This window comes from Petaurus breviceps, unplaced genomic scaffold (genome assembly GCF_028583685.1).
Source record: "Petaurus breviceps papuanus isolate PSGF00001 unplaced genomic scaffold, PetGlider_PUasm1.0 90769, whole genome shotgun sequence".
Taxonomy (NCBI): domain Eukaryota; kingdom Metazoa; phylum Chordata; class Mammalia; order Diprotodontia; family Petauridae; genus Petaurus; species Petaurus breviceps.
The window spans coordinates 11,229,535-11,252,157 of record NW_027187341.1 but is presented as its reverse complement, the minus strand read 5'-3'; the positions used below and the strand labels follow the sequence as shown (position 1 = coordinate 11,252,157).

At 37.1% G+C, this 22,623-nt stretch overlaps 2 protein-coding genes across 8 annotated transcripts in view; both read left to right on the top strand.

Moving 5' to 3' along the window:
* SUGT1 (SGT1 homolog, MIS12 kinetochore complex assembly cochaperone) overlaps window positions 1-22,623 on the top strand; it is a 241,438-nt gene that overhangs the window by 36,442 nt on the left and 182,373 nt on the right. The gene's annotated exons all lie outside the window — the stretch shown is intronic.
* The window catches only part of ELF1 (E74 like ETS transcription factor 1), a 132,675-nt gene that overhangs the window by 18,946 nt on the left and 91,106 nt on the right, over window positions 1-22,623 (top strand). For 2 of the 7 annotated variants that reach the window (XM_069068636.1, XM_069068629.1), the window contains exon 1: window positions 20,614-20,772. The exons of 4 other annotated variants lie outside the window; for them this stretch is intronic. The gene's annotated coding sequence lies outside the window, so the exon portion shown is untranslated. Of the gene's footprint in view, window positions 1-20,612; window positions 20,773-22,623 lie in introns of those variants that run through there. One more of the 7 variants, XM_069068634.1, reaches the window with a different exon arrangement.

The following is a 22,623-nucleotide window of genomic DNA, read 5'->3' as shown; positions in this document are numbered from 1 at the left end:
TTGAGAAGAGGGGCTTTGTGATGGACTAAATGAAGGTACAGCCTAGGGGTGGAGTAGTATTTAGAACAGGGACTTTGTGATTGATTAAATGAATGTAATTTCCAGGGGTGGAATAGTACTTGATTAAATCACACTTGGGGGTAGTACTTAGAGATTATTGAATCACACTTAGTAAGTGCTGTATTTTGAATCATGTTAAATTTTGATTCTCTCTGTTCTTAATTTGTCACTGAATAAAATGGAGAGCATCTATGCTGGTATTTTGAACCTTGGGAAGTTGCCTTTGCTTGGTATTACGATAGTCCATACCATTATTCAAGTTTCCAATGTCTTGTTCTATTTTAATGCTGCCCTATTCATCCCATTCAGTTACATTAGATTTTTGTCCTCATTGAATGAGTATAGCCCCTTAGTTTTTGTACTTACAGTGTTCTGATCGGAAATATATTTCCTTTTATTAATTGTGTTAATAGCTCTTTTAAGAGGAATTGACACAGCTGTTGGTAATAGGCTATGCAGCAGCACATCACATTTACATGGACAGTAGGAAAGTGTAGACTGAGGACTTGGGTATATTAAAATCCTCAACTGTCTCGCACTTGTTGCAGTAATTGAATTTTTGCTTGTATTAAATGCAGCCTGTTCCCATTTTTGAATTTGCACTAAAGTGAATATTATTCAAACTCACATTAATTACATATTAGCCATATTTCATTGTCTTCTAAAGTTGAGATTGGTCATTGCAATTATCAGAGGTCTGATGTCTTTCCAGGTTGCTTACATTTACATTATTGTTGTTGTATGAATTATTTCCTTGGTTCTGCTTGGTTCCATTCATGCAAGTCATACCAAGTTTTTCAAAATTTTTAATGTTTGTTTCTGTGCAGTGTATAAGGATGCTTTAAATTTAGTATTTAACAGTATTTTAGTACAGTTATAATTTGTTTAGCTATTTTCTAGTTGACAGGCATCCACTTCCATTTCTTTGCTACCATAAAAATATACTCACATTGCATATTGTATTATGTAATGTCATATGTTGCATTATAAAATGCCTTTGAATATTTTAATGTAAATGTCTTTCATCTTTTAGTGTCTGATCTTATTGGGGGATATACCTTTGTAAAAGGGTATATGGAGTTTACTGTTTTTTTCTAGTGTAGTTTCAAATTGTTTTCCAGAAGAATTGAGCCTTTTTGGGGCAGCCAGGTGGCAAAGTGAGTAAGAGTGCAGGCCGGGAGTTGAGAGACCCTGTGGATTGGTTCCGGCCTCAGATACTTACCGTAGTACCCACACAAAATAACTGGTCGTGTAACCTTGAGCAAGTTACTTAACCCCAATTGCTTTAAAAAAAATTTGAGCCTTTTCATGGTTCCACCAAAAGTAATTAACGTTCCTCTATTCTTAGAAACCCTACCATAGAAAATTTTCATTTTAAAATGGTCTTTACTAGTCTGATGTGTGACTTAAAATGTCAGAATAAACATATTTAGTCTTTGTGCTGACCACTAACTTCATCCTATAAGTTTTAATCTCTGGCAGTGCAAAAGAGGAGAGGTCTTGGTTTTGTCATTGTAGCTTTGTGATCTTGAGCAAATGAAGACCTATCATTCATTTTAGGTCTCCATCAACCAATGTTCCCTCCACTTCTCATATGCTACATTTCCTTATTTATTTAACAGCTTATTGGAGCCACTGATAATATTAGATTGCAAAGTTTACTAGTTGAACTTTTGCCTCATTTCCCTTTCTGTGGCAGGTGCTAATAATAATGTGAATTAAGTAAAAGTAGATGAGAGGCAGAAAAAAAAGTGACAATATAGCACGATACAGCATTTGGATAATCGGTCTTAGCCTTTCAGGAATAAAAAAAATCCATTTTGTAAACACCAACGTTAAGTTTAACTTAAACTGAATACAAAAGTAGTTCTCAGCATGTCATTTTCATCACTTGAAATCTGGATTTGGAAGTAATCCCGAACAGGGCCAATCTTGCTGGCCTACTTACAACATGTCCCCAAGTGTTCTTTGCAGCCTCATTGGACATTGCTCCCTTTCCTGAACTGTACTATCCAGCCAATCTGACCTTCTCTCTGTTTATCGTACAACACATCTTCTGTCTCAGTCCTTGTGCTGCCTCTCTCTGTGCCTGGAATGCATTCCCTCCTTGCTTCCACTTCATAAAGTCTTTCTTTTAAAATGCAGGTCCAAAACCCATCTTCTTTTTGAGACTTTTCCTGATCCTCCCAACTGCTAGTGCTCTCTCTCTCTTCTAAACAACTTTGTATTTAGTCTTTTTTTCCCTAAATTATCTTCATATTCATATTCTCTATATTTTTATATGCACTTGTGTCTCTCATCTTAGTGTTAACTCAGACTGTTTCATTCTTCGTACTTGTATCCCCAGTGCCTGGCACATAGTAGGCATTTAATCATTGCTTCCCGCTTGACATTTAGTGCCTTTGGGCCTCAAATGGACTTAATAATTTAGGCCAGATAAGGAAGTGGAGTAGCATTTTTTTCTCTTTAAATCCACTATGCAACTGAGAATAGTCTTACTGGCCTGTAGTTCCTAGAATAGCCAAGCTTAGTTTATCTCTAGCCCTATTTTTAAGCTGTGGCACCTCTGCAGCTACATCTCTTCTTCTGGCGTTATGATCAAGTAAATATATATTTCTGAGCCTTGACCTGTTCAACAGATGGTAAATAAATATTGAATTGTAGACACTGGAGAGAAAGAAAATTTTATAGCACAGAGTTCCTACCCTCAAGGAGCTTATAAACTATTTAACTTTGATCTCTAAGGTTTACCCAACCAAACTGGCTTTCTGAGCTAGGGAAGAAAGAGAGTTGGCTTTAAGGTTAACCATAGGCAAGGTCCTCAATACCCTCGAAGTCATTATTATAGACAGGATATTCCTACAAAATTGGATTACTGTATATTAAGTCAGTATTACTGGCAGTATGGACACGTCACTGCAGAACTTATTTATTTCCTTTAAGTGCATAAATACCCTTAATTCTTGTTCTCTTGTAAAATCTAAGAAGTTAGTTTATAAATGTATCTTAATTGTCACATAAACAGAGCGTTAGGAAGAAGGATCATCCAACTGATTAAAGCATTTTATTGCTACCATCCTTTTGGAAAAGAATGACTAGATTAAATTTAATCTTTAGTAGAGTGCTCGATGTGGTGTTGTTTCTTTTAAAATAATAGCTATTGCTTCTTAAAACTATTCAAATAATTAAGAATGATTAGCATTCACCTAATCAGTGAGAATGGTTTGAGTCTAATACTTATCTGATTGGAAAATTAGGAAAAACATTTCTTTGGTATTTTGAATTGGTGCTAAAGACTAATTTTTTGTTCATATTGATAGAATAAAAATAAGCTTAGTTCTTCAAAGAGGCATCTGACAGGTAAGATTATTTTTAGGTCATCTCTAGAGAATTGAGCAAAACATGTTTAATGTATCTTTCAAGAACCAAGATCAGAGGTAAAGCACTTAATTGTAAGATATTTAAGGATGTATCACATGTTGAGGCAGCTTGAAATGCCACTATGGAAGTTTAAGTAGGTTCTTTGGCCTTCAGGAACTTTTTGGTGAAGTGGAAAATTCATATTTTAATTTTCCTGAGATGAATTTTCACGTGCAAAATTTAAGACTGGTAGTTATGCCTTATCTTTTTATGTCAGGGATTCTTAAATTGGGGTCTGTGAACTTTTAAAAAATATTTTTATAAATATATTTTAATATTGTTAAAACATTCTGAGAAAGAGTTCATAGGCATTGCTAGACTGCAAGAGGGGGTCCATGACACACAAAATGGTTAAGACCCCCCTGCCTATATAAGAGAGACTCTTTTCTCATCTGTTGCCATATGTTTACTTGGCATATTCAGATGTTTCCTACTACCATGTTTGTAGCCTTCATCTCGCTTAAATTCCAGTCTGGCATTTCCAACTGCCTCTATACTGTATTCATTTCCTGATCAAAAATGTTCAGTTGTTTCATTTTGTCTTTAAGACAGACTTTAGCCAGGCGTTTAATGCCTTTCCCAGTTTGCGTGTTGCAGTCAACCTGAAGAGCGTCTCCATTTAGAGACCTCTTTTTTCCTTCAAGATAGAATGAACCCTGTGCTCCAGTAGCAGTAGTGTGATACAATGGAAGGATCCCTGGGCTTCCAGTTCCCATGCTGCCACCTCGGGCTCTTTGAAGAGGAAGAAGCGGTTGAGTTAGATGATCTACGAAGCTCTTCCTAGCTCTGAATCTGTGTTTCTGTCATATTCCATTATATTTTCCCCCTAATTACTAGAACTTTCCCTCTTCTCAGATGATAACTTTGTGGAAAGTAGAAGCTATCTAGTCTAAATTCTTTGTTGTTGCTGAGTTTTTTCAGTTGTGTCTGACTCTTCATGACTCCATTTGAGATCTTCTTGGCAAACATAATGGAGTAGTTGCCATTTCCTTTTCTAGCTCATTTTACAGATGAGGAAACTAAGGCAGATGGGGTTAAGTGACTTGCCCAGGGTCACACAGCTGGTAAGCATCAGAAGCCAGATTTGAACTTAGTTATTGTGCTTATTGTTTTCTTGGAATGCCTTGATATCTCAATTCTTTCCCAGGTCATCACCCCTAGCTACTACATTCTCCTTTCCACATCTTGACTCCTTGGGGAACTAGTTCATACTATATTGTCTTCTTTTGAGCCCCACTATCCACTACCTTTGAGCCTACTGCTGGAGAAAATCATGAAACTGTCCTGCCTGATCCACTAAACAAACATTTATGTTACATAACCTCAAACGGACTCTCACTGCTGTAAAGTTGTCCTTTTATGGCTCACTAATTTACTTACTCTCCCGCCTATCACAGCAACTTTTCTAAACCTTTTGATGAAAAAGCTTCCAACTCTTCCCTTGGCTCCTTCTAGCAGTGCCCTCTCAGCTGGGAATCTTGCCTCATAGTTTACTGACAAAATAGAGGCCATTTGCAAAGAGTTTCCCCTTTTCTCCTCCACCTTCTCCTTCTCATCTCATGTCATCCAGATGCCGTCTGTCACCATCTGTCTCCTCACCTATCGTACATGAAGAGATGGCTTTTCTCTTTGCCAAGGCAAGCCCCCCTCTACCTGCACAAGTGATCCCATTCCATCTCATCTCTCTCCTCCAGAAGATTGTCCCTTTTATCATTCCCACTTTCTCACTTACCTTCAATCTCTCCTTGTCTAATGGCTCATTCCCCATTTCCTATGCCTATGCCTCCTCCAACCTCAACCCTCACTTGATCCATCCTTTCCTGCTAGCTGTCACATCGCTCTCCTGTTTGTGACTAAACTCTTTGAGGATACCTTGTGTAATAGGCACCTCCTCTTATTTCCTCTTACTCTCTTTTTCACTCGCTACAGCCTAACTCAGGGGTGAGGAACCTGCGGCCTCAAGGTCACATGTGGCCTTTTAGGTCCTTGGTTGCAGTCTTTTGATTGGCTCCAAGTTTTACGGAAAAATGCTGATGGTTCCCAGATCTGTTTATCTGCCCTAACCTATGCTGTCTTGCATCTCTACTTGCCTATTAGACTTTTTGAACTGAATGTACCCATAAACATCTTAAATTCAACTTGTCCAAAACTGAACTTAATATCTTTTCTCCCAGCCTTCCTCCTCTCCAAACTTCCTGTTATTGGCAAGGGTACCACCATCCTGCCAGTCACCTAGGACCCTAACACAGGTATTGTTTTCAACTTCTTACTCTCCATATCCAATTTGTTGTTAAGTCCTGTTGACTTTACCTTTAGAACACCTCTGCCCCCATCTCTTCTCTGAAGCTGCCACTACCTTGGTGCTGGCCTTCATCACCTCATGCCTGGACTATTGTAATAGCCTTATCTCTGTGATTTTTTTTGTTTTTTGCTCATTCAGTTTCCCATTTCTGAAATGGACTTTGCCACCTCCCATCTCTTCCTGTTGAAATTCCTATTTCAGGATCTCTTAGAACTAGAGGGCACAGTAGAAATAGAAAGACTTCTACCAGTTACCTCTTGAAACTCCAAAATTAAAACACTCAGAAGCATTATAGGCAAAATCTAGAGCTCCCAAGTCAAAGAGAAAATGCTGCAGAAACAAAACATCAGAAAGAAAGAATTCATGTATTAAGCAGCCATAATCAACAATCAGATATAATTTAGCAGCTATACCTTTATAGGAATGGAGAGCTTGGAATATAATATTCCAGAAATCAAAAGATCTAAAATTACCATTAATAAATACTCTGCGACTGCTAGATGGCGCGGTGAATAGAGCATTAGCCCTGGAGTTAGGAGGATCTGAGTTCAAATTCGGCCTCAGACACTTAACACAAAACTAGTCATTTGACCTTGGGCAAGTCAGTTAACCCCAATTGCCCTGCCTTCCCCCCTCCAGAAAGCAAATAAATTAATAATAAAAGATAAGCTTAAAAACTTTACAGTAAGGTCTGACTTAAATGGAAGAGTCCATTCTAACAATTCCTGTTCAATGTAGTATTAGAAATACTTGCTATAAAGACAAGAGAAAGAAACTTTGGGATTAAGCATACGTAAAGAAGGGAACAAAACTATTACTTTTTACAGGTGATATAGTTTACTTAGAGAATCAACAGTAAAAAACAAACCTGTAAAGTTGGAGAATATAAAACAAACCCACACAAATCATCAACCTGTCTTTATATTGCCGACAAAATCCATCAGGAAGAGATAAAAAAAATTCATTTTAAAATAATTGGAGACAGTATAAAATACTTGGGAGTGTACCTGCCAAGACACAGGTATGAACAAAATTATTATATGAACAATATATATATTATATATGAATTATATGAACAAAATTACTAAACACTGTTTATACAAATAACAATAGATTGATACAATTGGAGAAATATTAATTGCTCTTGGGTAGGCTGAGTCAATATAATTAAAATGATAATACTAACCAAATTAATTTGCTTGTTCTATATTATACTAATCAAACTACCGAAGAATTACTGTACTTTATAAAGCTAGAAAAAATTTATCTGGAGGACAAAAGGTCAGGACTATCAAAGGAATAAATGAAAAAAGGGGAAGAAAGAGGACCAGTAGTACCAGATCTCAAACTATATTACAAATTGGTAATCATCAAAACAATTTGATACTGGATAAGAAATAGAATTGTTGATCAGTGGGGATAGACTAGGTACTCGGCTTACAGAAGAAAATGAGCACAGTAGTGTGTTGTGTTTTGTTCAGCTGTTTCAGTTATGTCTGACTCTTTGTAACCCCATTTGTGTTTGTAACTCCATTTGGAGTTTTCTTGGCAAAGAAAATTTTTTTGGAGTGATTTCGCCTTTTCCTTTTCCAGTTCATTTTACAGATAAAGAAACTGAGGCAAACAGGGTTAAGTGATTTGCCCAGCATCACTCAGCTAGTAAGTGTCTGAGGCCACATTTGAACTCAGAAAGATGAGTCTTCTTGACTCCAGGCCTGCTGCTGAATATTCTGTACCATGTAGCAGTAATGTAGTGTTTGATAAACCCAAAGGTCCCTGCTATGATTTAAACATGAAGGATGACATAAATAATTTACAGGAGCATGGAAGAAAATACTTGTCAGATTGATGGATAGGGAAGGAGTTCATGTGCAAGAGAATAACTGGATCATTTTGGTGACAAATTTTAAAAGTTTTTGCATAAATAAAATCAATTAAAATTAGATGAGAATCAAGAAATAGTGGGGAAATCTTTCCAGCAAGTTTCTCTGTTAAACTTTCTAATTTTTATATGTGGGGAGCCGATTCAAATTTATAAGAATAAGTGCTATTCCTCAGTTGACAAATGGTCAAAGGATGTGAATTGGCAGTTTTTTGAGGAAGAAAATAAGCCATTAATAACTATATGAGGGCGGCCAGGTAGCACAGCAAGTAAGAGCACCGGCCCCAGTGTCGGGATAACCTGGGGATCGAATCCAGGGCTCAGACACTTAGCACCCACCCAGAAACACCTGGCCGTGTAACCTTGAGCAAGTTACTTAACCCCAATTGCTTAGGGCGGCCAGGTGGCTCAGCGAGTAAGAGCACCAGCTCCAGAGTCGGGATGACCCGGGGATCAAATCTGGGCTCAGATACTTAGCACCACACCCAGAAATAACTGGCCATGTAACCTTGAGCAAGTTACTTAACCCCGATTGCTTAAAAAAAATAACTATATGGAAAAAATTCTCTAAATCACAATAATTAGAGAAACAAGTTAAAATAACTGGAGTGCTGAGTTACATGCATCTGACTGGCAAAGTTGATAAAAAGAAAATGGTTAAATGTTGGAGGGGTCGAAGAAAAATCATTATATTAATGCACTTTTCATGGAATTGTGAACTGGTCCAGCCATTCTTAAAAACGATTTGGAACTATGCATAAAAGGCTATTGAACTTTATACCCTTTGACCCAGTGGTATTACTACTAGTTCTATATTCCAAGGAGAGCAAAGGAAGAGAGGAAAAGTACCCATTTTTACCAAAATGTTTATAGCAGCTCTTTATATGGAAGCAAAGGATTCATTTTTCATTAATTTGGGAATGGCTGAAAAAATTGTGGTCTGTGAATTTAATGGAATACTATTGTGTAAGAAGAGATGGAGAAGATTTTAGTGAAAGCTGGTAAGGCACGTAAACTGATACAAAGCAAAATAAGCAATACCAATACAATGATATAACGGTGTAGTAAAGACAAACAACTTGGAAAACTTAGGAAATCTGATCAACACAATGACCAACCACAATTTAAGAGCATTCCTTAAAGAGACAATAGACTCGAGTCCAGATTGCAGCAAAAAAACGGGGAGAGGGGTATGACTAATGAGAATTGGTTTTGCTTAACTCTACATTTGAAGTAGGTTGGGGATTTTTTTTTTTTTTTGCCTTTTCAATGGGAGGGGGATTTAGGGAAGTTGGAAGTGACAGAATTCAGAGCTAAAAAAAACTAAACAGTGGCGTTAGTTTGATGAAAACATGTTATGCATAGAGTCGCTCACTGTAAACTGTAAATAAATTGCCAACCAGTCAGTAACCTGAATTGGGAAATCTCCAATGCTGAGCTGTATAGAATAAGCCTCACTTCTTAGAAGGGACAACAGCAGATCTCCAGATATGGTAACAGCTGCTGGGAGTGGGAGGTTATTGATACTTTGCTATGCTTCTGTCTAGAACCCTCTGTTTATTGGTGGGGCCAATGGAGAGGAGAGCACTCCAAGCACGGCAGACAGGCCATATAAAAGCACAGGTAGTAGAGGAAATGTTTTATGTGAGGATCCGCCAGAATGCTAGTTTGGCTGGGTAGCAGTTTGAATGAATGGAGTAATGTGCCAGAAGATGGAAAGGTAGGCCAGGGCTATGTTATGAAGGACTTTAAATACTGAACAGAAATTATTATTTCAGGGTGGCTAGGTGTCGCAGTGAATAGAGCACAGGCCCTGAAGTCAGAAGGAGCTGAGTTCAAAATCTGGCCTCAGACATTTAACACTTGCTGCGTGACCTTGGGCAAGTCACTTAACCCCAATTTCCCTACCCTCCCCCCTCCAAAAAACAAACAAAAGGAAATTATTATTTCATCCTGAAGGTAAATAGGAGTCACTGTTGTTTATTGATTAAAAGAGTAACATAGATTAATAGTAATAGGAAAATATTTGGCGACTGTATGAAGGATGCATTGGAGAGGGGAGAAACTTGAGGGAAATCAGTTGAAGTAGTCCAAGAATGAGGTGATAAGGGCCTGTACCAGGTTGGTAGTAGTGGTCCGAGAAGAGAAGAGGGAAATTTGACAAGAAGAGGTAAAATTAATAAGACTTAGTTACAAATTGGACATGTGGTATGAGAGGGATGCATACTTGGGGTTTTGCTGGAGTAACTGTGGGAGCCTGCCTTTCGTGCTGTATTGCCAGTGTAATATTTACAGCACCCACGATCACGATAAAGAATGTGACTATAAATATTGCATGATGTTTGGTCGCAAAATATAACAAATTCTCCATATAGAGGACAGAACTGAAACATTTATTTAGACACCAGAAAAAGGAATCCCAAAACCAGGAAGCTGATTCCATCATAGTACCTAAGATATTTGGAAGCCAAAATAACACTGAGAGCCACCCACAGCATCTTTTAGTCTTCCCACAAACCAATATAAGATCAATATTTACTCACAAACCTCTCTAGCCTTCCCTTCAGCAAACTCCTCCCACCACAGGCTCCATGTGACTACATTCAACCTATTAGGGGGCAGGGTTTATCTTCACAGCAGGGAAGCTTCTTGTGGGTTCTGCTCCACCCTTCAGCAAATTCCCTCCATCACAGGCTCCATTGTGATTATATTCAGCCTGTTAGGGGGCAGAGCTTACTTTCAAAGCAGGGAAAGTCTTCAAACTTGTAAATAGTCTTGTAAAAGACTGACTATATTTCCCTCTCTCCTATCCCACCTCCCACTTGTTCTGTTCTCTACTTTGATCTTGTCCCTTTTCAAAAGTGGGTGCTTCCAACTTCCCTCCCTTCCATCATCCCCCACATCCCCTTCCTCCCTACTCTCCTGGAGGGTGAGATACCCTATTTAGTGTGTATTCATTCCCTCCCCAAGCCAAATTCAATGAGAATAAGGTTGACCCATTCCCTTTTGCCTTCCTATTCTTCCCCTCCATTGTAACCATTTTCCCTTGCCTCTTCTATATAAGATAGTTTATCTCATTCTGTCTCTCTACATCTCCTCTCATTATATTCCTCTCTCACCTCTTAATTTCACCTTTTAAGTATCATCCCTTCCTACTAAATTGGTCCTGTGCTGTCTATCTCTGTATACCTGTACACATATATACAAACATTCACATATGTATTCATGTACCCATATACCCTCCTATGTAGACATATATATATGTGTATATTTCTATTCCCTCAACTATTTTCATACTGAGAAAAGTTTCATCAGTTACAATTGTCATTTTTCTAGGCAGGAATGTTAATAGTTCAACTTTGATAAGTTCCTTATGATTTATTTTCCCTGTTTACCTTCTCATGCTTCTTGTATCTGAATGTGAAATTTTCTATTCAACTCTGGTTTTTTCATCAAGAATGCTTGAAAGTCCCCTATTCCATCGAATGACCATATTTTCCCCTGAAACGTGATACTCAGTTTTGTTGGGTAGGTGATTCTTGGTTTTAATCCCAGCTCCTTTGACCTCTGGAATATCATATTCAAGCCCTTTGATCCCTCAGTGTAGAAGCTGCCAGATCCTGTGTTATCCTGATTGTGTTTCCACAATATTCAAATTGTTTCTTCCGGGCTGCTTATAATATTCTCTCCTTCATCTGGGAATTCCGGAACCTGGCTATAATATTCCTAGGAGTTTTCTTTTTGGGATCTTTTTCAGGGGGTGATCGGTGGATTCTTTCAACCTCTGTTTTGCCCTCTGATTCTAAAACATCAGGGCAGTTTTCCTTGAGAATTTCTTGGAGGATGATTTCTAGGTTCTTTCTTTGATCATGGCTTTCAGGTAGTCCAATAATTTTTAAATTCTCTCTCCTGGATCTATTTTCCAGGTCAGTGGTTTTTCCCATGAGATATTTAACCTTGCCTTCTATTCTTTCATTTGTTTGTATGTGTTTAACATCATCTTGATTTCTCATAAAGTCACTAGCTTCCATTTGCTCCAGTCTAATTCTGAAGGAATTCTCTTCAGTGAGCTTTTGGGATTTTTTTTCCATCTGGCAAATTTGGCTTTTTAAGGCATTCTTCTCATTGCTTTGTCAGCCTCTTTTGTCATTTGAGTTAGTCTATTTTTTAAGGTGTGATTTTCCTCAGTCAGGCTGTTGACTCTCATTTCGTAATTTTCTTGCATCATTCACATTTCTCTTCCCAATTTTTCCTCCACTTCTCTTATCTGCTTCTTAAGGTCCTCTATGGCTTGTAACCAGTTTGTATTTTTCTTTGAAGCTTTTGGTGCAGGAGTTCTGACTTTACTGTCTTCCTCCTGTTCCATGGTTTGCTCCTTTTTGTCCCCAAAATAGGAGTGTAATGTTGGATTGCTTTGCTTGGTTTTCTTCCTTTACCTGCTAATGTTGCCACTCAATTACTTGACTTTTGGGCTTTTTTGCTACAGTAGGACTCTGCCACCAGACAGGGGAGCTTTGTTCCAAACGCTGGGGTTTTCTCAGCTGCCAGAGGTATTAGTTGGTTGCTCTCTCTGAAGACTCCACACGCTATGGCAAGCTGATCACGCACCCCAGGACCTGCACCCTAGACAGCAATCCCGATCAAAGCAGGTTAAAGCAAGAACGATTACCCTTCAAACTGGTCGCTTGGTCCCCTTACAGTCTGCAGGCCAGGAACTGAAGCTGCCATGTGGCCGTGGCTGTGTCACAGCCCTCAGCGGCTTCTTCCTCCAGGGGATAAAGGCCGATGCACTACCAACTACTGGATCCCAAAGTCCACACTGCACCAACCTCTCACTTTGTCCTTAGAATCTATGTGTTGATAATTCTGGAAACTGCCACAGCTGCTGGTGCTCTGGAGTCCCTCTAGCCTGCAGCTTGTCAGGCCCACCCTGGGGCTCAAAGGACATAGGTTCATAATAAATAAATGCTTATTGATATATTTTCTACTGCATTTCTAAGAAGTGCTTCATTTAAATACAGATTTTTTGAAGCAGCAAATGATTATAAAAATAAGTAGGTGAATCAGTGAATAGAGTGCTGGACCTGGAGGGAAAAAGACTTGAATTAAAATCTAGCCTCAAACCCTTACAAACAGTGGGAACTTTAAAGTGTTAAACAAATGCTATCTATAGTTATTATTAAAAGTACAAAAAGCCATTTATTAAACTGTATAACTTTTTCAGCCGTAAGTCTGTCTGCCACACTATAAATCTGATTATATTTTAATAGATCACAATATTTCTCTTGGGTATATTCATATCAAACTTACAAATAACAGGAAGATTTCCTTTAAATTGATTTCTAAATAGCAGTGGTTCCTGATTTACCCATGTACTACACATACATCTTTATGTAGAGCAAGGCATACTTAGAATGTTTTGAACTAAAGTAAGGATAATATTTTTTCTTTACCATTCTTTGTAGTCACTTTATTTTTTGGTCTTTTGTGTATTGCTTGTGCCGTTCTCAGAAATGTGACTAGAGTATGTAGTAGTATATCTTGTGTATAGTAATAATAAAAACAGGACTTGAAGTTTTGCAAACCATTTTAATAATGGCCCTATCAGGTAGGTGCTGAGATTTAGGTGAAATGACTTAACCAGGGTCACATGGTTAGTGACTGTTTGAAATTGAGGTCAGCTTTTACTTTGGCCAACTCTAGCACCCTATCCACCAAATCACCTGGGTTGGGAGGTCATTAATGATGAATGGAATAAATCGGAATTCTGCATTTTCTTTTTCTTTACAAAGGTCTTAACCTCTTGTTTTTACTTCATAGTTATTTTTGGCTATCATACCTCCTAATTTCTTTTAAGAAAGCAAACCAGTTGAGCAAAAACCAATTGCCCCAACAATTGTTTCTGATAGTGGGTGTGTGTTTTCTGAAATAGCTTTTATGGCATTTTGATTAATAATTATCTAAACCATAGTTAAGAGTAATATAGTTAATGAATTTGTCAATGTAACAGAGCCCCGTGGAATCACTCTTTAAATTCTGACTCTGAAAAATCTAGCAGCATTCATTGAAGTTTGTAGTGTTGGGGACAGTCATTTCACTTACTTACCATTATCCATAAGCCATGCAAGAGTCCTAACAATAAAACAGTGTAAATAATAAAGAAGAAACAATTGTTAAAAAAAAAAAAAAGAAAGAAACAATCAGGGATCAAAAGGCATTCCTAGCTCTCCTAGATACCATTGGGTCCAATGTCATGCTTCTGGGAATACTGGTTAGGGAAAGCAATTCTCAGAAAATTCTTATGTAGTGGTTAGAAAAAAGGCTACTGCAGTTGGGTAAAAAAGGTGATAATTACGTTTTTTCCCTTGACTCTTTACAGCATGTGGTCTTTGACTGGCATGGTGATTTGCAGTTGCTTCAGGTGAAATAAACAGGCTCTGACTTGGCTGGCAGAGCTCACATGGAGAGAATCTTCTGAGCTGCCACCTCTGTTTCCTTAGCAAAGTGCATTCTTTGTTTATTGTTAAGTAGTCTACATCCTACAACATCAGTCCACCCCATTTCTCTGCCTGTGGCAGCTCAGAAACCTTTCAGGATTCATCCTCTTTCCGTGCAGCTCCCTCTTTGCTTCCTTGTGTCTTACTCATCCTCTCCTTCTTCCCCTCCTCTTCTTTCTTTCTTTTTTTTTTTTTTAAAGATTTATGACTCTGGATTCACCAAGCACAATTCCTGTAGGATTTTAGTGTCTTGAATAAAGTTGCTAGATTTCTTTTCTCACCACTCTAGGCACTGAAGAGCCACGATGGAGAGCACCACTGGGCAAAATCAGTCCTTTCCATATTTCAGTACTGTGAGGCCAAGCATTTAGTGGCTCTTTTGGCCAGTAAAATTTCACTAACTCTTCACAGTGAACCACTTGAAACCCCAAAATAAATAGCCAACAAACATCTTGAAAGGCCTGATCTGAAGGCTGTGTGTTGGATTTATGTTTTTGGTTCAGAGATTCTTCAACTAAACAAGTATTCCCTGTTCCTGTCAATCCTAGTGGAACCATATGGGATTAGATTCAGTATTTAGTTAACTCATCAACACCTCATTTGTATGGTGCCCTTTCAAAACAGTGTTACATACATCATCATGCTTAATTCCCACAGTCATCCTTGTGATCAGAGTTAGGAAATAGACTACTATTGTCCTGATTTGACATGTGACAAATTAAAACCCAGAGGGATTGTGAGTAGCCTATGCAGATTTTCCTAGTAATAATGATTAGGTTAATAATGATAACTCACTTACATTGTATTTAAATTTGATCTTGCAGAGCTAATGTTATAGAAAGAAAAGTCCTGTGAAAAATTGTGGATGTTAATTTTTTTCCCAAAAATATTCAGTATGAAGTAATACTGAATATTTCAAGTAATTTTACACTTTATCAAGCTATAATTTGTATGAAAAATATTAATTTACTATATTTTGCCCCAAAGTTTCTGTTTCTACTCTTGAACTTGGGTCTATCTATTTCAGAGTCCTAATTAGACCAGCATTTATAGGTTTGTTAAATAAATTTTGATCCTAGAGTGTTTTGGGAGATATTTAATCTAAGGTATAGTAAATTGAAGAATTAGGACTAGAGTCAAGGTCTCCCAACTTCTACTGGTCTTTCCACTGTAGGGTTCCATCTTGTTGTTTGAAAGGATCATGGTTATATGGGGAAGAACTCTCTAAAGGTCAAATTTTGAAAAGCTGATGGCGGATGTTGTCTTCCAGACTTGAAACTTGTATATTTTTTAGATTCTTTACAGAGGCTCATTAATGAATTCTTTTAGAAAATTACTATTATATTAGTGTTTTTCTGTTGAATCATAAACAATTACTGTTTCTGAGTGAGGCCAGTTTATGGTTCCTGCTTTTATTAGTTGATTCTGGAGATTTAGGCATATGCTTTGCAGTGATTGTTAAATTTTCAGTGTGAGCATTTACACCTTGGAAATGAGCAAATACTACAAATCAGGGCTGGATTTATTGTTTTGTTCATTGTCTAGAGACTTTTAAGTGATCGAGAAAATGTTAATTCAGATTAAACTTTAAAGTGTGTCCTGTGGGGGTCCTGAGGGGTGACAAGCCTATTATTAAACATTTACCAGCACAACTGTGCTTAGACCCCAGTTTTGTCTTGTTGAAATTGTCTAAATTTATAATAAGATTGTTCTCTAAGTCTAACCCATCTGTAGTTATTCATATTGGTTTTATTGGTCTCTCTCTGTTCTAACAAGTGGTTAGAGGAAGGAAGATAGTTTCTGTTTTTGGAAAGATCACAGGATCATGTGGGTCTCTTAAAAAAAATAACAAAAATCCCTTATGTAATTTAGATTCCCATTTTAGGTGACTTCATATTATCTGACTTGGAGCCTAAAAGGGCCAAATAACCATTCCTTGTTCAGAATGTATGGTATAAGTTCATATGTAGATGTTGTGAACAATATTTCCAAATTCTATCATGGAACAAAATATTGTTGTGTAGGTAAAAGTCAATTAAATGTGATGACAGACCTAGTTAGCAGAGTAGGCTGTAGTTTAAACCAGTTTTTTCTATTGGTGTAGTCTGAAAGGATAGTATTCGTGACTGGTAACTAAGATTTCAAAAAAAGTTTTTAAAGGACAGTGGATTTCTGACTGTAGATATAAATATTTTAATATTTATATAATTATATTATGTTTTATATATATTATGTCATATCATAATATATTTATAGTAGATATAAATATTTTTAGAGAAATGTTTTTGCTGTATTCTAAGAGGACCAATTTTTTAAATGAGCAAGTTGAACTAAATAGAGGCAAAGTAAATGAGAATTTGGTATTTAGTCATTCATTCATTTTCCATGATGTGTGAAAATGTGTGGTACCCCTCATTTTTAAGACTTAAATCCAGCCCTCTTGGACCATGTTACCTTTCATTTTTGGCTCTGGGGATGAACACAGCTTGTTCAAGGTGTTAGAACTGATAGACGTGGGGAAATGAGGAATTAGAGGAAGGGTAGATTAAGGGAGAGATTAGTCCTAAGCAAAATAAACTCTAAGGTTGTACAAAAACATCTATATCTTGTACAAAAATACTTATATACCTTTTTGAAGTGGCGAATGGAAATCCTAGAGGTGCCCATAAATTTCTGGAGTGACTAAACGATTTATGGTATATAAATGTAATGGAATATGATTGTGCTGTAAGAAATGATGATGGGATTGGTTTCAGAGAAATATGGAAAAACTCATGAACCGATGTGAGGTTCACTGGGTAAGAATCAGGAGAACAATTGTATGACAACAATATGACACAGACCAGCAACTTTGAAAGATCGGCCTAATGGCCCAGTCACGCTTCCAGGTCACCCTCAGAGAGAAGGGGAGGACTTACAGTTTAGGATGAGACAGACTTTTTTTTTTTCTTCGCTTGATGTGCGACATGTTTATTACAGTTTTACTTTTCTGTAGTTCTCAATTTAGGCTTGAGGGATTGTTGTGAGTGGAAGAGAGGGTAGGGTTCTCCTGATTGGAAAAAAAAAAGTGAGATGTAATTAAAAATGGTTTGTGCATATATATACATACATAGACTTTTTGGAGGGGAAAGGGAGGGGCATCTGGGGTTAATGACTTGACCAAGGTCGCACAACTAGTAAGTGTTAGCTGTCGGAGGCTGGATTTGAACTCAGGTCCTCCTGACTCCAGGGCCAGTGCTCTATTCACTGTGCCACCTAGCTGCCCCTCAAAATATATTTTAAAAGTTCACCAAAAAGGGCCTCAGATTAAGACCCCCCCCCCTTACCTTTTTTTAAGTGCTTTGCCACTTAGAAGTAGAACTAGCAAAGGACCTTAGATCTCATTACTAATGTTACATACAAGTTGATTTGGTTCTTAGTCCTTGAAACTCTGACCTTGCTTCGAAAGTGACAGGTTATTATATGTTTTTACTATATGCTAACCAAATTAACTTCAAACAAATTCTATTTGAAGAGGATTTTTAACGATAAGAGATATCTGCATGTGTTCCACAACTAATAGTTCTCTGTTCAGTTTTACCATGCTGAAAACAAACCTTTTGGTTTATGAATTATTATTTCAGTGTCTTTTTGAAGTTCTGCCTCTGATTCCTTAAGCTGGAGAGTGTCTTTAAGAAATAAAAGGAAGGAAGGAAGGAAGCAAGCAAGAGGTCATCTGCCACCTTGGTCTGGCTGACACTGTAGTTTCCCACCTTCACTTGGCAATATCAAACTTTAAAGTTAAGCGACAATGTTTTTATAGTATTTTCTGTTGACTTAATTAGCTGACATTTGACCCGGTGCTTTTTTTTTTCCAGAAAAGTCCCTTTGTAGGTATTCAGTTGTAATGCAACAACCAAATGTGTATAGTGAAAATCTTTCTAAAATGTATTAATCTAGTTTGCTGCCTTAGTACTTAGAAGTTAGTGAACAGGATGGAATCTTTTCTTTTTAGAATATTGTCTGCTGGATACATTTCTGAGCATTGGTTTTCATTGTGTAGTCCTGTATGCTGGTTTGAACAAAGGGAGAGCATGTAGAATAGAGGTATTTTGTATTTTATTTTTTTATGGCTATATTTGATTATAAAAAAATTTGATTATAAATGATTTATATGCTTTTACAAGTGAGTTCTTAAGGTCTTAGGAACCTTATTTCATTCCTGTGTACTGGTACCCACAAATATTAATTACAAGAACACATTCTTGGACAGTGAAATTTCTTTTGAATAACTTAAGTCTTTTCCCCCCTTTTTGGCACTAGAACTTAAATATTTTAACCATTTTTATGGAAAGCTTATAATTCTGAATCAGTTACCATATTTGGCTTTAATATAAATCCAGTTATGGTACATTAATTGTTTGACTATGTGCTTCACATAACAGCCCTAGTTTTCCTCTCTATAAAATGTAGATATTTGTATTATTTATTTACTCATAGGGTGGTTGTGAGGAAAGTCACTTTGAAAACCTTAAAACCTTGTGGAAAGGTGAGAGTTTTTCTTTAAAGGTAATTGAGGAAAAAAAAAAAGTTAGAGGTGTATTATTATTAGGAATGCCTCTGAGTTACTAAAATGTTGGACCTGTTTAACCCTACATGCATGGTCCTAAACTATTGTGCTTTTTGTTGCCTCATTTCTATGATTTTTTTGTCTTCTCACTGCTGGTGTTTTACCTGTGGTGAGCTAGCTAATCACACTATTTAGGATTATTCCTAGTAAGAGTGACTAGATCAAGTAGTGGAGGAATCTTATGAGCTACATAGAGCTTCTTTGAAGGGACTGACATGTATATTGGTTGTTTAGAGACTTTTAAAAAGTATTTTGAAGGTATTGGCAGTTGTGCTCTGGATTGTGGAGACTTGCCAGATATAATTGACCTCTGGGTAAACCTTATATTTTTTTGTTTGACTAGAACTTCAGATTTCGGTCAGTTCCAAATGCAGATAGACAAGTGCTCTGCAGTTTACAATTTTAGAGAATTGCTTTTGGGCACTGAAAAGCTAAATGACTTGCTTGGGGACTTGGATTTTTCTCTCTCAGATGGGAGACAGGCCTTCTCTCCCTTATTCCAGGCAGCCCACCTTTCAAGTCTTTGCTTTCCAAGTTTGAAATTAGACTAACATAAGAATTGTTCATGAAAAAGTAATAGATCTGTCTTTGCTTTTCGTTTGAAACGGAGAACTTACTTCTTTTGGCTCATTTCTTGACTGATACTGAATTAGATTAAGCAAAAGCACAATAGATATCACAGCAAAAACAAGCAGTGTTTAAGAAAGAATAGAACACTTACTCATTTCACTGGTGGTAGCTCAGTTTCCTCATCTGGAAAAAAAGGGGGTTGGACTAGGTGGCATCTGAGATCTCAGTATCTTTTAGCTGAACAATTAAATGTGCCCACCGGGTATAAGATGGTGACTGTACTAAGTGCTGAATGTTGGAAACCAGCATATTCTTTAGTAACAATTTGCTGGAAGGGATATGGCATGTAAACACCAGTGTCTGCATTTATAAATTTAAGGTAGAATGATAATGGGTGCAAAGGAGGAATCCACATGAAGGGCTTGAGCAATGTTTAAGCAAGGAAAGATCATAGGATCATTTGATCATTCCGTTTAGAGCTCAGCTAGTCTAACCTCCTCCTCCTCTTCCTCCTCCATTTTACACTGGAGGAAACAGAGACTCCAGGACATTTTTATATTTCCCAAGATAACAGCTTTTCTAGAAAGCTCTCTTAAGGGACTTAGAAGAAGGGAAGGGAAAGCTTCTCTGAGCATTTCTGTCTCTAGATGTGTTCCATATTACCCATTTTTTAGAGGTGGTGAGTTTATATGCTCTTATGATAATGATAAATTGGCTGAATGCTGCTTTAATAAGAACTCCCATTCCACTACAAATGTAATAGTACGTTTACAATATCTTCTGAATCATTGTTCCCCCACTGAACTTTGTACGCCGCTTTTAAAACCTGCATCTGATAATGCTGTGCAATCTAGGTAGTTTAGCAAACAATATACCTTTTTCATATAAGAGTTAATCAGTAGCCAGGGTGGTTTTACTGGTTGATTATATTATGAGGGAAAAGATTTTTCCCCTCTTATTGTGCTTTTGTAAGTTTTCACATTTATGTGGTATTGTTTATGAAGAGTAAGGGTTTAAAAAAAAAAACACTGAAGTTTGGGAAAAAATCAAGTTTTTAAATACCATAATTAATTTGCACTTAGTTTAATTTATGTTTCAGTTTTTAATGAAAAGTTTTAGACCATTTTTGTTTTATATTTAGCTACATTTTTTTGAAGAGTGGCTCTCGCTCCGGGCCCTTGTCTCTTTCCCTCGCTCCCCTCCCCCAACTTTTACCTGCAGATTTGCATGTTTGACCTAGCAAAGTAATTGGGCCCACAGCAACATGGGCGTGCCTCCCTTAGAAACACTTAGTTTCATGTATGACTCATAAGCTGAGGCACAGACACCACTTCCCCAATCTACAGGAGCCATTTTAACAGCACCAAACTGCTGAATTTCTTTTATCTTCCAGCCCCTGGGAGCAAATCAAGAGGGATGAAACCTATTTAAGGTAACTGAGTTTTGGTTATGCCTTTGGTGGCTGTGGCCTCCGTAGCATTCTGCGCCAAGAGAGGCTTTACCTGTGGAAGAACATGGCTGAGGGTGCTCTTTACCTCCACCCCCCTTCTCTCTCCCTGGTAATATATCCAGTCAGTCACATGCTTGATTGTACTTAACTATCTGGGAAAAACAAAGAATGCTCTTTCTGGTAGGTTTGAGGCTTTCCTGGTAAAGTACTCTGGACATTTTGTATCATGGAAATCATTGTCAGTATGACTCGGGAAAAGAACTATTAATTTAAAAGAAGAGGTGATCTTTGGGGGCTTATTTTTGTTGTAAAACCAAAGCACTTGTAGTGAAATTTCATTTGGTAAATTTCTTAAATTTTCTGTTTTCTCAGGCAAGTGAATCCTTAATTGTAGGAGGTCATAGTATTGTTATGCTATTAGCAATAAATAGATTTTACAACAGGTATCTTACGATATTTAACTTTACAGCTTGGAGTATAGAGACAACTGATCAATATCTGATATGGCTGAGTTAACTAACATGATAGATTTGGCTAAATTGAGATATTTTGGGTTATACAGTCATACCAACCATTTAAAAATAAATTTTAATTTTCAAGCAATTGTTTTCTGAGAAATAATGGTAGCATTTTCGGGTCTGTTAAAGACTTTTTTTGAAAGATTTCTTTAAGGAAAAAAAGGTTAAAATTAGGTTATTTATTGTTGGAAATGGATGATTTTTGTTATTTAATCGGCTTTTATTCTGTATGGAGGTGTTAGTGATTCCAAATCCCATAATTTAATTCTTATTGCAGTTTTTCACAGACAGGAAGAGTCAAATATGTTGGCCTTTCACCTGTGTAGTAACTGTTATTAAAGTTATTAAAATTGTGAAAAGAGGAAAATAAGTGGTGTGGAATGTAGAGAGCTACTTATTTTCAGATTTTGAGAAATCTATTGAAATTTAAAAAAATTTCATTGAAAAGATAGGTCTTGAAAAAGCTAAGTATAAACTAGATAAAGGTAATTGTGATTCTAAAACTTGGATGAAAAATTATTTGTAATAAGCTTTTTTACAGACTTTTCTAAGTCAAATTTGATTGTGACAGTATTTACCTACTCCTTGGGGACTTGTCTGTGTAATTTGTGAGTGCTGAGAGCCCTTCAGATGAAAGGGAGTCTATAAATGCATGCAATTATTGTTCTTTACTCGCTTAGAAGGAATGTTCGTGCTAGAGAAGGTTTCAGTATTGTGTTGTTTTTATGAGAAAGCCATTCAGAGTACTTTTTGCCTGTAGACCTGTGAGCAGCAGCTTGTCCCTTCTCATTTTTTACACTATCTGCAGTCAGCCATTGAGTAAGCAAATACTTTCTTCTCTCATTCTTTCCTGTGTGCCTAGGTGGGGAAATCTTTTGCTTGAGGGCCACCAACCTCTAGGGAAAAAAGTCAGGAAAAGGCCACGTGCAAGGAAAAAAACAACTAGGTGGGTTTTTTTTTTTGTAAGGAGAAACAGTAATTACATACAAACACAAAATATGTAATATATTATTTAGGTGAGAGTATGCAACATGTTATAAGTAAATATAGAAATCAGACTGATCTCTTTAATTCAAGTCTAATGCACTTTCCCCCCACAGTTCTTCTTGAGCTCTACTGCATTTGACACTCTTGAGAATCTTCTTTCCTTTTTGGGTTTCCTCCTAACTGACCACTTCTTGGTCTCTTTTGCTGGAACTTCATCCATTTCGTGCCCACTAAATGTGGGTGTCCTCAACACACTGACCTGGGCCCTCTTCTCTTTTCTCTATTCTTGGTGATTTCATTATGAGTTTAGTTCAGTTTATATCTTTAT